We start from the raw sequence: 17,387 nt of genomic DNA, 5'->3' as shown, positions 1-17,387 counted from the left end.
CTTAATATATATGCTGAATCAGATTCTTTAACAGTCCATCCATAAAACCATAGATAAAAGTGATGCTGGTGCCTTCACGCAGTGCGCAAACAACCCCTCCACCAGATGTACCCTCACCTTAAGGGCTCTGTATAAAAGCCTGTAGTAAATGTTAACAGCTTTAAAAGATCCTCCTGTGATTCCTCCTTCCTGTGGTAACTATTTGGCTTAAAGTGCAGATCAAGAACAACTCCTTCCTCCTGGTTACCAGCAGCCTACTCTCATATATGCCACATGTAGAAACAATAGAGGCTTGCAATAGTGTGATATTGTTTTAAAAAAATGTATTACAACATGGATGGCTCGGATCCGCCTGAAAAACGGACAGGCGGATCCGAGCAGGCTTATCATGTTAAAGGGGCCTTATAAAGTGGGGGAGGGGGGGTGACAGTCACAGAGAGGGTCGTAAAACTGTTGGATAATGAGTAAGAAAACCCATATCTAAATTTAGGCCATTATCTCTTGTGTCAAAAATAAGTATCATTCGTAGTTCAAAAGTTTTCCTTTTCTGGATAGTTCTAAAGGTCCCTTTAAGAACTAAGACGTTGAGGTCTTCTATAGTGTGGTACGGTTGTGAGAAACGATGTCCTGCAGGTATGCAGAAACTATCTTCTTTATGTTCCTTGATGGTTTTTCTGTGTAAATTCATCCTTGTTCGCAACATCTGTCCTGTTTCGTCAATGTAAGATGCTTTGCTACATCTTTTGCATTGGATGAGGTACACAACATTACTGGAGGTGCAGTTGTATGATCCTGGGATACTGAAGGTCCCTTTGTGTGTGTGTGTGTGTGTGTGACATTTTTAGATAGATCGATCTGGTTGCACAGTTTGCAGCGTTTTTTAATTAGGGTTTGCTTCCAATATTTGTGTCCTCATAATCAGAATGAAGTTTCCTGCTGATTAGTTTATGTCTGAGGTTGGGTGGTTGTCTGAAAGCCAGTACTGGAGGTTGTTGGAATATTTCTTTCAGTTTCATCATCTGTTATGATGGGTTGTAAATCATTGATTATCTTTCTTATCCCTTCTAGTGCTGGATTGTATGTGGACGTGTGTAAAAGTTACATGATTATTATTATTATACAGGATTTATATAGCGCCAACAGTTTACGCAGCTGTCACGTACCTTGTGGACGAGCCCGACTTGCAGGGGATGGCCTCTCTTGCGGCTCCGACTCGAGGGCCCTGGTAGGGTATACAGGAAGCACAAGAGTCAGGAGTGGCACGAGTGCCTGGCAGGATCAACAGCAGGAGGTAGGTCTGGAACTCTGGAAACACTGTGCAGTGGAGATTAAGCTGAGCTGGTAGGTAGACTGGAACACTGGTGCAGCAGACTTGAACTGGATAGCAGGCTGGAACACACAGGACAGCAGACTGGAACACTGGTGCAGCAGACTGGAACCACACAGCAGACTGGAACTGGATAGCAGACTAGAACACTGGTGCAGCAGACTGGAACCACACAGCAGACTGGAACTGGATAGCAGGCTGGAACACACAGGACAGCAGACTAGAACACTGGTGCAGCAGACTGGAACCACACAGCAGACTGGAACTGGATAGCAGGCTGGAACACACAGGACAGCAGACTGGAACACTGGTGCAGCAGACTGGAAGGTCAGACAAGCCGGATCGATAGCCAAGCGGACTGTAGATGAGCCGAAGGGTCAGGCAGAAGAGTGGTCAGACAAGCCGGGGTCGGATGCAGGCAAAAAGCAGGGATAGTCGGAGACAAGCCGGGATCAGATGCAGGCAGACAGCTAGGATAATCAGGAACAAGCCGGGTCTAGTACAGGAAACAGGTTCTCAGGAAGTGCACACGTAAAGCTGTAGAGCAGACAGCAAGATTCTCATGTGACAGATCAGTTTAAATAGCCCGCCTGGTGCGCGCGCGCATGCGCGCAACTGCCCGCACAGGTGTCTGATACTGACAGGACTTTCCTGTCTCCTTTTTACAATATAAAAAGGGAGACAATACAGTTATAATACAATAAAATACAAGAGGATTAAGAGGGCCCTGCTCAGAAGAGCTTACAAGCGAATAGGATGGGGCAGGTGGTACAAAAGGTTGTAACTGAGTGGGATTTTGTGGGCGCCAGGCAACTAAATTTAGACGAACGTCAAGATAAAAAGTATAAATGACATTTTATTGAACATAAACAAAGTTTGAAAATGATGCTGGCTGTGCATAATATAGAGCCAACAGTGGTACATATCAACATAAAGAATGAAGGGTCACTCAGCACTATAGTCCCGACATGTTTTGCACATTGGGGCTTCCTCAGGGGATATGTGTTGAGGGACCAAACTGGATATATCACTGTTGTGAGGATGAAACCAGATGTAGGAGAACAGACATTGCGCTGCACTGGAGAGAGTTGGTCTGGGTGGGCCCAGGTGAGGGCCGTGGGACCAGTGTAAAGGACCGGCTAGGTGTAAGGAAAAGTGAGGGCTGCCAAATAGGGATGTTTATCTTATACAGGGAAATACACAGGAATGGCAGCCCGTCCGTCAGCACTGATTTCTTCTGGTTTTCAAGGCCGTGTTTATTATTATTATTCTTAAGGATTTATATAGCGCCAACAGTTTGCGCAGCGCTTTACAACATGGGGCAGACAGTACAGATACAATTCAATACAGGAGGGATCAGAGGGCCTTGCTTGTTAGAGCTTACAATCTAGAAGGGAGGGTCAAATGGAACAAAAGGTAATAGCTGTGGGGGTGATCAGATGGAGAAAATGAAAATACAGTTGTTGGGTATGGGTAGATGAACAGGAGGGTTTTCAGGGATCGTCTAAAAGCTAATCGAGTAGGAGATAATCGGACAGATTAGGGTAAGGAGCTCCATAGGATTGGAGAGGCTCTGGAAAAGGTTTCGTGGAGGCGAGCATGGGAGGAGGTGATGAGGGAGCTAGAGAGCAGGATTAGGTTGGTATTTTGAGACTAGGTCAGTGATGTAGCTGGGGGCAGAGTTGTGGATGGCTTTGTAAGTAGTTGTTAGTATTTTGAATTTAATTTGTTGGGTGAGCGGAAGCCAGAGGAGGGATTGACAGAGAGGAGTAGCAGACACAGAGTGGTTGGTAAGGTGCAGCGTTAATGATGGGTTGAAGGGGGGATAGACTATGTAGAGGTAAGCCAATGAGGAGGGAGTTGCAGTAGTCGAGGCGAGAGATGACAGGGAGTGAATTAGGAGCTCTGTTGTGTCATTAGTTTGAAAGGGGCATATTTTGGAGATATTGCGGAGGTTGAGGCGGCAAGATTTAGACAGTGATTGGACGTGGGGCTTAAAGGAGAGTTCAGAGTCCAGGACTACACCTAGGACCTTGGCATGCAGGGATGGGCTTATGGTTGTGCCATCGATTTTGACAGAGAGATCAGGGGAAGAGTCAAGTGGGGGAGGAAAAATGATAAGTTTGGTTTTGGATAGATTAAGTTTGAGGAAGTGGAGTGACATCCAGTGTTTATGCTGGCGTTGATGGTTTTGTCCTTGTACCCTTTCTTATGGAAGGAGTCTGCTAGTGTTCTGGGATGTTTATCTCTGTCTTCTGGTTCTAAACATAATCAGTGGTATCTAAAGGCATGGCTGTGTATAATGGCCAGTTTAGTGTGTTAGGGGTGGAAACTGGAACTATGGAGATAGTTGCATCGGTCAGTCTGTTTACTGTATATCAAGGTGTGAAGCTTGGTATCCCTGTATATTGTAGTGTCTAGGAAATTGACATGTGTGTTTGAATAATCCATTTTTTTGGTTTGATTGATGGGTGAAAAGTGATGATCAATGCGTAAACCTGTTTTATATTTTCTGGATTAAAAATCCTTGTGCAAACACACTGAACTATCATTAAACAGAAGGTCTTTGCAGACATACCAGCAATAGATTAAGGAACAACCTTATTCACAAACTGTATGTTAAAGAGGTAACAATCAGGAAATAAAAGCAGGTGGTGTTTGAAACCTTCACATCATTGGACCCTAAAAGCGTCAACCAAATTAAGAATGAAATAGAAACCTAAGAAAGACAACTGCAAAAACTTGTCATGAATAAGAAGCAAAAAAAACTCCAGAAGCTACACAAAGAGAAGAACTTTTGGATACAACCTAAGCGACATAAAACAAACAAAACATCTATACCTCCTGCTATCAGTGACCTGGAATCCAATCCAGAATCTCAGGGTACCCCTTGTGTAAATGCTAACCTGACTGAAAATGTGGATATAACAGAGGAACTTGGAATCATCAATTTGTCAAATCACAAACTTTCCGAACCAGAAATAACAGTCCTCTCCAAAGGCCTCACATTCTGCCCAACCACCAACTTGGATAATTTAGAGAAATTGTCAGATATGCAGGGATTTTTCAGGAGACTAAGGCCCCTTTCACACGACACGGTCGGACCGTTCAGGTCCGCCTGTCAGTTTTGACGGCAGACCTGAACGGGCGCTCCATGTTAGCCTATGGAGCGACAGATGTCAGCGGAGAAATGTCAGCTGACATCCGACCCGGTCCGATCCGCTAAAAGCAGATGGATGGACCTACGTTCAGATCCATCGCTGGTGGATCGGATCGGGTGAGATCTGATGAAAACAGACATGCTGTCCGTTTTCGTCCGATCTCTCCATAGGCAGCAGCGGCGCTGGACAAGCCCCTCCCCACTCAGTGAGCAGAGAGGGACCTGTCATCCGCCGGCTCAGCGGAGATCAACGGAGAGATCTCCCGCTGAGCCGGCGGACCGAGGCGGACTCTGTGGAAGCGGAGTCCGCCTCGAGTGAAAGGGGCCTTAGGCTCAAAGAATAATAATGAAGTGAATACTAGGACAATAGAATGCGACAAAAAGAAAAAGAACAGCAACTTCACACCTCCACAAGGACGCTACCCCAAACTGGACACCTATATTGACAGCTTCAGACTGCGAGTTACATCTCTGATATCCACCCAGCAAAATACAATTGTTTACAACTTTTCACCACTGGAGCAAAAAGCTGTACACAATGTATGCAATAATGAGGTCATCACCATCAAACCAGCAGTTAAAGGGGGAGCAGTTGTGATGGATACAAACAAATATACACAAGAGGGCCAGAAGCAGCTGACAAATACTACTTATGCCCTGTACACACGACCGGTTTTGCCATCAGAATAAACTCTGAAGGTTTTTCTGACAGAGTTCCGATGGAATTCCGCTCAAGCTGTGTTGCATACACATGGTCACACCAAATTTCAACCGTCAAGAACGCGGTGACGTACAACACGTATGACGGGACTAGAAAACTGAAGTTCAATAGCTAGTAGCCAATAGCTTCCGTCTCGTACTTGCTTCAGAGCATGCATAGTTTTTGGTGCATTGGAACAGCATACAGACGAGCGTTTTTTACGATAGTAATATGTTCCGTCGGAAAAATATAGAACATGTTCTCTATCTAAGTCCGTCTGAATTTTCCACAGAAAAAGTCCGATGGGGCATACACACGGTCGGAATATACGATGAAAAGCTCCCATCAGACTCTTTCTGTTGGAAATTCCGCTCGTGTGTACGCGGCATTACTATAAAAACTGGATTATCTCAATAAAACAATACCAACCCACCTACATTCAGAACTTATCAATGCCATTCCGGATAATCCAGAAATTGGGGACTTCTACATGCTGCCCAAGATTCACAAGAGATTTTATATATATATATATATATATATATATATATATATATATATATATATATATATAGTATCTCACAAAAGTGAGTACACCCCTCACATTTTTGTAAATATTTTATTATATCTTTTCATGTGACAACACTGAAGAAATGACATTTTGCTACAATGTAAAGTGGTGAGTGTACAGCTTGTATAACAGTGTAAATTTGCTGTCCCCTCAAAATAACTCAACACACAGCCGTTAATGTCTAAACTGCTGGCAACAAAAGTGAGTACACCCCTATGTGAATGGGGAGCAGGTGTGTTAAATTTGGTGTTATCGCTCTCACTCTCTCATAATGGTCTGCGGAAAGTTCAGCATGGCACCTCATGGCAAAGAACTCTCTGAGGATCTGAAAAAAGAATTGTTTCTCTACATAAAGATGGCCTAGGCTATAATAAGATTGCCAAGAATCTGAAAATCACCTGCAGCATGGTGGCCAAGACCATACAGTGGTTTAACAGGTCAGGTTCCACTCAGAACAGGCCTCACCATGGTCGACCAAAGAAGTTGAGTGCATGTGCTCAGCGTCATATCCAGAGGTTGTCTTTGGGAAATTGACGTATGAGTGCTGCCAACATTGCTGCAGAGGTTGAAGGGGTGGAGGATCAGCCTGTCAGTTCTCAGGCCATACGCCGCACACTGCATCAAATTGGTCTGCATGGCTATCGTCCCAGAAGGAAGCCTCTTCTAAAGATGATGCACAAGAAAGCATGCAGTTTGCTAAAGACAAGCAGACTAAGGACATGGATTACTACCATGTCCTGTGGTCTGATGAGACCAAGATAAACTTATTTGGTTCAGATGGTGTCAAGCGTGTGTGGCAGCAACCAGGTGAGGAGTACAAAGACAAGTGTGTCTTGCCTACAGTAAAGCATGGTGGTGGGAGTATCATGGTCTAGGGCAGCATGAGTGCTGCCGACACTGGGGTGCTACAGTTCATTGAGGGAACCATGAATTCCAACATGTACTGTGACATACTGAGGCAGAGCATGATCTCCTCTCTTTGGAGACTGGGCCATAGGGCAGTCCTCCAAGATGACCACTGCCTTGCTAAAGAAGCTGAGGGTAAAAGTGATTGACTGGTCAAGCATGTCTCCAGACCTAAACCCTATTGGGCATCTGTGGGGCATCTTCAAACGGAAGGTGGAGGAGCGCAAGGTCTCTAACATCCACCAGCTCCGTGATGTCATCATAGAGGAGTGGAAGAGGACTCCAGTGGCAACCTGTGAAGCACTGGTGAACTTGTGTTATACTATGTGATTTATAATGCTCTGTGTCTTTAAGATTTGTTCCCTCTATCTGAACTCTTTCTCTCACCGTAGTTCTGTATATTCTCCTCCCCTTCCTCTCTCTGATTCATTGTGCACAGTATACCTCATTGCTGTAACATCTTTACATGTGGCTTACAACTGCAACGTTTTTCTACCTATGGATACCCATCATTAAACGGAACATTCGAGAGGATTCATCGTCTGTCTTTCCATACAGTGAGTTATCCATTTAGTTAAGCTGTCTGAATTGATGCAAGGGATAAATAGATCACCAGGTCATGTAAGCTCCATATGAAGCTGAAGATAAAGTTATTGCCTTGCAGTTGAGTCAGAGCAGTAGAAAAATGGAGTTCCACAGCCTAATTACAAGATTTCTGCATACAGTACTGTTAGACAAGATTTACTGCCCTCATTGCAAGAAAGATTGAGACAGCAGCACATGGAATCTTCATAACCTGAGACCAGGCTGCAGGGTGTCATATTACAGCACACAGATCCTGCCTGCTTATCACTGAGACATTCTCTGCCTGTGTCAGCATGAGTTACCACGGCTCTCAATGTGAATACACAGCCACTCCAACACAAGACACTGAGCCAACTGACTTACCCAAACGCTCAGTCAAACCCACCTGGAAAGTGATGGAGAATTATGAAGCCTTACGAACTGAAATGTTTAATAGCTTGAAGCTATTTTGGGAAAAGTTTGCTTCTGAATCAAATACAGTGTCTGTTGAACGTGAATTACTGACACTAGAGGGGAGGCCATTAAACAACTCTCTATCTCTTAAAGGGGTTGTAAAGGTATTTTTTTTATTTTTTAAAAATAACAAACATGTTATACTTACCTTCACTGTGCAGCTCGTTCTGCACAGAGTGGCCCCGAACCTGCTCTTCTGGGGTCCCTCGGCGGCTGTCTCAGCTCCTCCCCGCAATAATTAACCACCTTAATGCGAGCTCCCTCGCATGGTGGTTAGTTATTGCGGGCGTGCTCCCGTGATACAGCCGGCGGCTATAGCCGCTCGCTGTATCACTCGGCCCCGCCCCCCCAGCGCGCCGCGTCATTGGATGTGATTGACAGCAGCGCGAGCCAATGGCTGCGCTGCTTCCAATCCATCCACTGTAGCCAATCAGCGGCCAGGCTGAGCAGCGGAATCGAGGACGTGAACGAGCAGCCGAATTTCGAGGGGTCAGGTAAGTAAAACTGGGGGGCTGGGGACGGCGGTATTGTTAGTAGTTTTTTAACCTTAATACATAGAATGCATTAAGGTGAAAAAATGTTTACCTTTACAACCCCTTTAAGAGCTCTATCAGCTTACCAGTGACAAGTTCATTAATGTCTTACAAAATATGAACACAGAACTTTCACTCGAGGAATTAAAGAATTTCAAGTCTCTTAATCTGGAAAGAGACAGTTTTATCCAGCAAACCAAATTAAAGGCAGAAGCAAAGTTAAAGCTGCTACAGGACACTGTTTCCACCAGACATTCTAAAAGGTCTTCCAGAAGTCATAGTTCAAGATACTCAACACTCAGTGAGTGACTTATTAGTGCCCGCGCTGAAGCGAAAGCCAGCAAGGTGCAGGTCGCATATGCAGAAAAGAGAGCAGAGTTGGAAGCTCACACAGCACGTCAAAGAGCAACTATAGAAATCTTAAATGAACAGTGTAAACATGACACAGCTATGGCAAGGCTAAGGGTTCTAGAGCAAGCTATCAGTGCAGACGAAGGTGCAAGTGAGAGACAGCATCAACCTAAACATAGCAGATATGGAAGATCCCCTCAAACGCACTAAAGACTATGTCCTAAGCCACTGCAGTATACACTCCATTGTCTCCAATGCTCCTGGCAACTTAGAAACTCCTTCACAGCTCCAAGTTAAAGAGGTTCCAGCAACTTCCTGCATGCAAAATCACTCCAATGCATTTCCTGCCTGCCTACCTAACCTTCCTTCTTATGTCACAGAGCATCAGAGCAAGCTGCAAGCAAGTCATCAATTTCCTGTCATCGGTACAGCATTGAGTCAACGTACCATTGGAACAACGGACTTCAAGCAAGCAACTCACCTGAACGCATCTGCTGCACCATATTTACCTGTGTCCTTTAACAATAATGTCAAAGATAGTGCAATCAGCACCATTCAGCCAACAACAGCTCACATAAAGGCAGAGACAACTGAGACAGCAGAGTTTGTGAGGTACATACTTCGCAGAGAGCTCACAAAGACTGGTCTTACATGTTTTGATGACCAACCTGAGAACTACAAAAGTTTGAAATCTGCTTTCAGAACTGCAATCAGCGATCTTTGCATTACAGCGGCTCAAGAATTGGATCTGCTGATTAGATGGCTTGGTCCTCTATCTGCTGCACGTGTTAAGCCATTAAGATCAGTTTTCATGGACAATCCTACAGCAGGCCTCATAGCTGCATGGGAGCGACTAGAGCAAAGTTATGGCAGTCCAGAAGCTATAGAAAATGCCTTGTTCATGCGTCTGGAAACCTTTCCAAAAGATATCTGGTAAGGACAACAAGGAGTTCCAGAGATTGAGTGACCTTCTCCTTGAGCTTCAGCTAGCCAAGGCAGACCCAAAACTACCTGGACTCAGTTACCTTGACACTGCAAGAGGGGTAAACCCAATCGTCTCCAAGCTCCCGTATGGTGTACAAGAGAAATGGTCTGCACTAGGATCATCATACAAAAAAGAGAACAAGGTTTCCTTCCCTCCATTCTCTTTCTTCTGCAACTTCATCAGGAAAATTGCAGAGACCAAGAATGATCCAAGTTTTTCCTATGGTGAGTACAGTCTCTTCTCACCATTTCCTAAGAGTACCAGTCTTCAGGGCAACTGTAGAGGCCCAGTATCTGTGAAAAAGACTGACATCCTTCCCACTCCTACCACAGTGGTGGCCACGGACAGACAGAGTAGGAAGATTGAAAACCCTAACAGAGAGTGTCCCATTCACAAGAAGCCACACCCCCTCAAAAAATGTATTGGCTTCAGGAAAAAGCCTCTGGAAGAGCGTAAGGAGCTTTTAAAGACATTTTAGGGTATGTTTCAGGTGCTGTGCTTCTACCGAACATTTTGCAAGGGACTGTAATGTATCCATCAAGTGCATAGAGTGTGGCTCTGAAGAGCATGTGCAAGCCCTACATCCGCTTGAGCCCAGCTCTGCACAACCTGCTAACGCTCCTCCCAGGTTAACGCATGGCAGGGAGAATACAGACCAAGTGCCTAATTCTACCATGATTTCTTCATCCTGCACTGAAGTTTGTGGAGAAGACCGCTGTGATAAGTCCTGTGCTAAAATATGCTTGGTGAACATATACCACAAGGACCAACCAGAAAAGATTTTAAAAGCCTATGCTATCCTAGACGATCAGAGCAATATATCGCTTGCAAAATCAGAACTGTTTAATCTATTTGAAATAAAAGGCAAAGCTCATCCTTACACCTTGGGTACCTGTAGTGGAACTACAGAGGTTTCTGGAAGAAGGGCTCATGGACTCATGGTATCTTCTCTCAAAGGTAACTTGCAATTACCCCTACCTACACTTGTCGAGTGCAGATACCTGCTAACAGGGAAGAAATCCCTACTCCAGCTGCTGCTTTCCATCACCCTCACCTGAAGGTAATAGCAAATGAGATACTGCCGCTTGACAAAGATGCTCAGATCCTTCTTCTGTTAGGAAGAGACATTCTAAGAATTCACAAGGTACACAGACAAGTCAGTGGACCCCCAGATGCCCCATTTGCTCAGCGCATGGATCTAGGGTGGGTCATCATAGGCAACGTCTGTATAGGCAAAATGAAGAGACCTACCAACATTTCGTCATTCAAGACAAATGTTCTGCCAAATGGCCGAAACACTTACTTTGAGCCATGCCCACATCACTACTGGGTGAAAGAGAAGATAGCCAGCCACGGATGGCAACATGGTATCTCAGGTAACACAAGCCCTTTCTCCTGCCACGATGACGACTTTGGCTCTACAGTGTTTAATACAACCAGTGAAGATGACATACTGGCTCCTTCAACGGAAGACAAAGAATTCATCAAGGTAATGGACAATGAGTTCTTTCAAGACGACGCCAATAACTGGGTAGCACCCCTACCTTTTTGTCTCCCAAGAGAGACTGCCCAACAACTTGCAACAGGCCATCAGTAGATTCTCCTCTTTAAAACGCAACTTAAGCAGGAAGCTAGGGATGCAAAGACACTTTGTGGACTTTATGCAAAATATATTTGACAGAGATCATGCAGAGCCTGCACCCCCCCTAAATGAGGGAGAAGAATGCTGGTACCTTCCATCCTTTGGCGTGTATCACCCACGTAAACCAGACCAAATCAGAGTTGTCTTTGATTCCAGTGCTCAGCATGAAGGTGTTTCTCTCAACAACATGCTCCTTACAGGGCCTAACTTGAACAACAGTCTAATAGGAGTCTTGATTCGCTTCAGACAAGAACCTGTAGCAGTTATGGCAGACATTCAACAGATGTTTCACTGCTTCATTGTCAGAGAAGACAACAGAAACTACCTCAGGTTTCTATGGCACAAAGACAATGACATCCACAAGGAAGTTATAGACTTTCGAATGAAGGTACATGTCTTTGGTAACAGTCCTTCTCCTGCAGTGGCAACCTATGGGCTAAGGAGAACAGCTCAGACTGGAGAAGAAGAATATGGATCTGATGCTTGTCAGTTTGTTGAAAGAAACTTCTACGTTGATGACGCACTCAAGTCTTTTCCAACCGCTAAAGAAGCGATTGATCTCCTCACCAGAACAAAGGAGATGCTGGCTACAGCAAACCTTAGACTGCACAAGATTATATCCAACAGCCAGGAACTTATGAATGCCTTTCACTCTGAGGACTATGCCACCAGTCTAAAAAACCTTGATTTGGGTACAGATGTGCCTCCTGTACAGCGAAGTCTGGGTTTGTTGTGGAACATCGAACAAGACACATTCACCTTCCAAGTGTCAACTTGTGACAAACCCTTCACTAAGAGAAGAGTCCTGTCGGTGGTGAATAGCATCTATGACCCACTCGGTTTCCTTGCTCCAGTTACCATTCAAGGTAAGATTCTGCTAAGACAGTTATCTACTGAGAACATAGACTGGGATACTCCCTTACCTAGTGAGAATCAACACAAGTGGGAAAGGTGGAGACATTCTTTGAAGTCACTAGAAAAACTTCAGATTTCCCGTTGCTATGTTCCAGGTTCTATTTCAACTGTTTACCGATGCATCAGTTGAAGCTATTGCTACTGTAGCCTATTTGAAGACCTCTGAAATGAATGGAGAATCACACTGTAGTTTTGTTCTAGGCAAGACAAAACTCACTCCAAAACCTGCACATACCATACCAAGACTTGAACTTTGTGCAGCCGTGCTAGCAGTAGAAATTGCCAAAGTCATAAGAAGTGAAATGGACACTAGAATTGAATTGATTCTTTCACCTTCTATACAGACAGTAAGGTAGTACTTGGTTACATATACAACCAAACAAAACAGTTTCATGTGTATGTCAGCAACAGGGTTGAACGTATTAAGAGATTCTCCCTACCAAGTCAATGGCATTACGTTCCCACTCAATCCAGCTGACTGTGGGACCAGAGCAGTGTCATCTGATGTTCTTCAGGACAGCTTATGGCTGTCACCTCCAAGCTTTTTGTGTGAGGAGTCATACTCACCCCCTGTTGACTCCATGTTGCAGACTCACAAGTCTTTACCACTCACCCATGATGCTTTGTCTACCTTTCTCGCTGAAGTGTGTGCTATAGTGAACGCAAGACCTTTAGTGCCGGTATCTTCAGATCCTGATGCTCCAGTGATCCTTACTCCAGCTTTGCTCCCTACTCAAAAAACATTGGGACTGCTGTAATATCTTTAAGTGAGATTGAACCCAAGGATATCTACAGGCGTCAATGGAAGCAGGTGCAGCATCTCGCCAATGTGTTTTGGCATCGCTGGAGGAAGGGGTATCTTCATCACCTTCAAGGTCGTAACAAATGACAAACATCTAAGCCTAATCTTAAGGTTGGAGATCTCATCCTTCTAAAAGACAAGGAAGTTTGTCGGAATGAGTGGCCTATGGGTCTTATTACTAAGGTTATGCCCAGTGACGATAACAAGGTCCGAAAGGTAGAAGTCAAGGTAACCAAGGGAGGATCCACACGAACCTTCACTCGACCAATTACTGAGTTAGTACTCCTTTTGCCAGGTGAGTGACTTATGCAAGGACTAACCATGCTGTTGGCACGGCGGGGAGTACATTGCTGCTATCTACAGGTTCTACCCTGAACTTTGGAATTCTTTGAAGACGTCATACGTCGGACTACATGTTCTTCAATCCTGTTGGACTTATATTTATACTTGCTTGTTTTTCATTACAGGTTCCAGGACATTTAATAGTATTGGACTTATTAATTATATATATATTGGTTTATGGTTATGAAATCTAAAGATTTCAGACGGGGAGTGTTGTGTTACACTATGTGATTTATAATGCTCTGTGTCTTTAAGATTTGTTCCCTCTGTCTATCTGAACTCTTTCTCTCACCGTAGTTCTGTATATTCTCCTCCCCTTCCTCTCTCTGATTCATTGTGCACAGTATACCTCATTGCTGTAACATCTTTACATGTGGCTTACAACTGCAACGTTTTTCTACCTATGGATACCCATCATTAAACGGAACATTCGAGAGGATTCATCGTCTGTCTTTCCATACAGTGAGTTATCCATTGAGTTAAGCTGTCTGAATTGATGCAAGGGATAAATAGATCATCAGGTCATGTAAGCTCTATGTGAAGCTGAAGATAAAGTTATTGCCTTGTAGTTGAGTCAGAACAGAACTCCATGCTCAAGAGGGTTAAGGAAGTGCTGGGATACAATGGTGGCCACACAAAATAATGACACTTTGGGCCCAATTTGGACATTTTTACTTAGGGGTGTTCTCACTTTTGTTGCCAGCGGTTTAGACATTAATGGCTGTGTGTGGAGTTATTTTGAGGGGGCAGCAAATTTACACTGTTAGAGTCCATTCACTTTAAACGGGGATCTGACTTGGAGGCGACTTCCATTGAAATCAATGGGTACAAGTCGCCTAGAAGTCAGATTGAAGTAGTACAGGAACCTTTTCTGAAGTCGGAGCGACTGCAGTAGTGTGCATTAAGACGGATCTATTCACTTACATTGTTTTTTTCATGTAGCGTGACTTGAGGCGACTAGGGGTGCCTTGGGGCGACCTGAAGTCGGATCCAAAGTTGCCCCTGTGTGAATAGAGTCTCATACAAGCTGTACACTCACTACTTAACATTGTAGCAAAGTGCCATTTCTTCAGTATTCTCACATGAAAATATATAATATAATATTTACAAAAACGGGAGGGGTATACTCACTTTTGTGAGATACTGTATCTAATGTAACATTTGAAGTACCTGGATTAGTGAAAACTAATATTAACATTTGGGTCTCACAAAGTAGAGAATATACTTGGCATTGATGTAATCAATAAACAAAAGTGGGTGATTGATTTGGCTAATAAACGTATTTGGAAAGATCCATCTAGGCCCAAATCAGTGCTTATTGATCCCTCTTTATACAGTAATGGCTCCATTACCAATATGTCTACAGAACAAAAGTGGCCTGATATTGATGGTAATTGTGCTTTAAAGGAAGTGGTACAAGGTTTTCCAAGTTTGTGGTCAAAGTTTAAAAATGGCATTGGAACTTTGAAAAATACCGAAATGAATATTTAGGGCAAAGATCCAGAACCCCTTAATCAGTATGAGTTACCACTAGAATCAATTGGTCCACTTTCTGCCATTATTGAAGAGTTTGTACAACTTGGAATTGTAAAGAAAGCTAAATCAGTGGTAAATAACTGTATTTGGCCTATAAAAAAAAAGGATAGTTCATATTCTTATCAGTTGACTTAAGGACTGTCACGAGGGCCACGTACCTGATGTGAGATCGAAGTAGTGGGGAGGCCTCCCTTTTGCACCTTGGGTCCTTGAAGCCTCTGGAGATGGAGACAGAGACTTGGTGGGGACACCGAGTGGCAGGGGTGCCAGGGGTGTGGAGCACCGTGCAAGCCTTAGACCGGGATCCAAACCGAGGTCAAATCCAGTTGGGCACCGAAGCATAAATGGGTTAATCAGAAGAAGAATGGTCAAGATCCAAAGCGGGGTCAGTTCCAATCTGGCAGCTAAGTACAAAAGGGGCAAAGAAGTAGAATGTTTAAGGTACAAATCTGAGGTCAATGGCAAGCAGCAATCAAGAGTGGTCAGATAGGTTTCTAGGTCACAACAGGTTCAGACAGATCACACACTAGCACAGGAACAAGGGGGGGACTGAAGATAATCCAGCAATTTGGCAGTGTCTGGGCTTATATAGGGAAGTTTGAGGTCACTTCCTGTGCGCCCCCTGGACATTTTCCTGCCTTTTTCCCATCAGGTTGAGGTCACTTCCTGTGCGCATCCTGGGCATTTTCCTGCCCTTTTCCATCAAGTCTTCTGCGCAGGAGCAGGTTGTCACCCTGAGGTGTCTTTGGCGCATGCTCATTGGTGCATGCGTAGTAAGCCGCGGACTCTTACAGAGCCCCCCCGAAAGGGCGGCCTCCGGACGCCCACCTGGGATAAACCTGGGATAAAGCTTGCTGAAAGAACTGCCAGAGAAGATCTGGAGCGTGGATATGCGACTCGGGTTCCCAGGAATTCTCTTCAGGGCTGTAACCCCTCCACTGTACCAGAAATTGGTGTCCGCGGCCCCTTCTACGGCAGTCCAGGATGGCCTCCACCTCGTACTCTTCAATCCCTTTAATCATAGAGGGAGGCGGATGGGCCCCACGTCCCCCAAAGGGGTTCGGGGCCACAAGCTTTAGGAGGGAGGCATGGAAGACAGGGTGGATCCGGTAAGCTGAGGGCAGTTTGAGTTTGTAGACAACAGGGTTGAATCGGGACAGGACAGGGAAGGGCCCAATATCTTGGAGGGACAGGCCAACTTTAAATGCCTGGTAGACAGCCAAACATTGTCTCCCGGCTGAAGATGGATGTGATGTGCCTCGAGGGAAGGTGAAATAACAAGGTTGTCATCTAAGTACACTATCATAAAGAGGTCAAGAAAATCCCGAAAGATGTCGTTCACCAAGTGTTGGAAAGTTGCTGGGGCGTTACACACCCCAAATGGCATGACCAACTACTCAAAATGGCCAAACCTAGTACGAAAGGCCGTTTTCCATTCATCGCCCTCTCTTATCTGTATTAAATTGTAGACCCCCTGTAGGTCCAATTTTGAGAAGACCTTAGCGGTGTAGAACCTCTGAATGCGCTCAGGGACTAGAGGCAACGGATATTGGTTTTTGATTGTGATACTGTTTAATTCTCTGTAGTCGATACATGGTCTTAAAGAATGGTCCTTGTTTTCCACAAAGAAGAGTCCAGCGCCAGCAGGAGAGGTAGAGGGCCAGATGAACTTTTCCTAAGATTGTCATCAATGTATTTTCGGAGGACTTCTAATTCAGGCTCAGAGAGTGGGAAGATCCTCCCAAATGGTATTGCAGAACCAGGAAGAAGCTCAATGGGGCAATCATACGGCCAGTGAGGCAGGGATTCAGCCCCCTTCTTGTCAAAGACGTCCAGGAAGTCTTTGTAATCCTGGGGGAGAATAGTGTTGTCATCGGTGGAAAGGGGTTGAACCATCAAACAGGCTCGTTGTGGGAAACAGTGGTGTAAGCAATAGGGTGAGCCGAAAGACACAACTTCAGTGGGACCAAGCAATCTGTGGCTGGTGCTGTCGAAGCCACGGTAACCCCAAAATAACCAGAAAAATGGGGGAAGAAATCACATCCAGCCGAAGATATTCCCGATGGTCTGCTTCGGTGGTGGCCAATATGAGGGTCGTCTCGTGGGTTATGGGACCCGAGGTTGGTGTGGAGCCATCTGCCAGATGGATGGTAAACGGCTGGGGCTTCTTGCATAGTGGGATTCCATACGTTTTGGAGAAGTGGATGTCAATAAAGCAGCTGCAAGCCCCAGAGTCAATAATGGCTGCTACTCGAATTATCCTTCCCGGTATCTGCAAAGAGAGGCAGAGTGTCAGATGTGAAGATCTAACAACATACGGTGAAACAGATGTGGGTTCGATCCACTTACTCGGCCTAATTGGACATCCCTGAAGAAAGTGACCCGCTCCACAACAATACAGGCATAGATTGTTCAAGCGACGGCGTTGTCGCTCTTCGGGTGTGAGGAGTGCACGAATTAAGCCGAGTTGCATCGGTTCTGCGTCATGAATTGGGGTTGATGCGTGGGTCTCCGGGGTTCTCAGGTGTGGAGCCATGGGTACTCGTGGGAGCATCCTTGTGGAACGGGCCTTACCGGATCGT

At 45.0% G+C, this 17,387-nt stretch overlaps 1 protein-coding gene across 4 annotated transcripts in view; it reads right to left on the bottom strand.

Annotated features, from left to right (window-relative positions):
* Positions 1 to 17,387, bottom strand: part of MPND (MPN domain containing) — a 465,474-nt gene that overhangs the window by 125,782 nt on the left and 322,305 nt on the right. The window lies entirely within an intron of this gene.

The sequence above is a fragment of the Aquarana catesbeiana genome, linkage group LG01 (assembly GCF_042186555.1).
Source record: "Aquarana catesbeiana isolate 2022-GZ linkage group LG01, ASM4218655v1, whole genome shotgun sequence".
NCBI lineage: Eukaryota > Metazoa > Chordata > Amphibia > Anura > Ranidae > Aquarana > Aquarana catesbeiana.
Note: the sequence above shows the minus strand (reverse complement) of the source record. Positions and strands in the feature narration are given on the sequence as shown.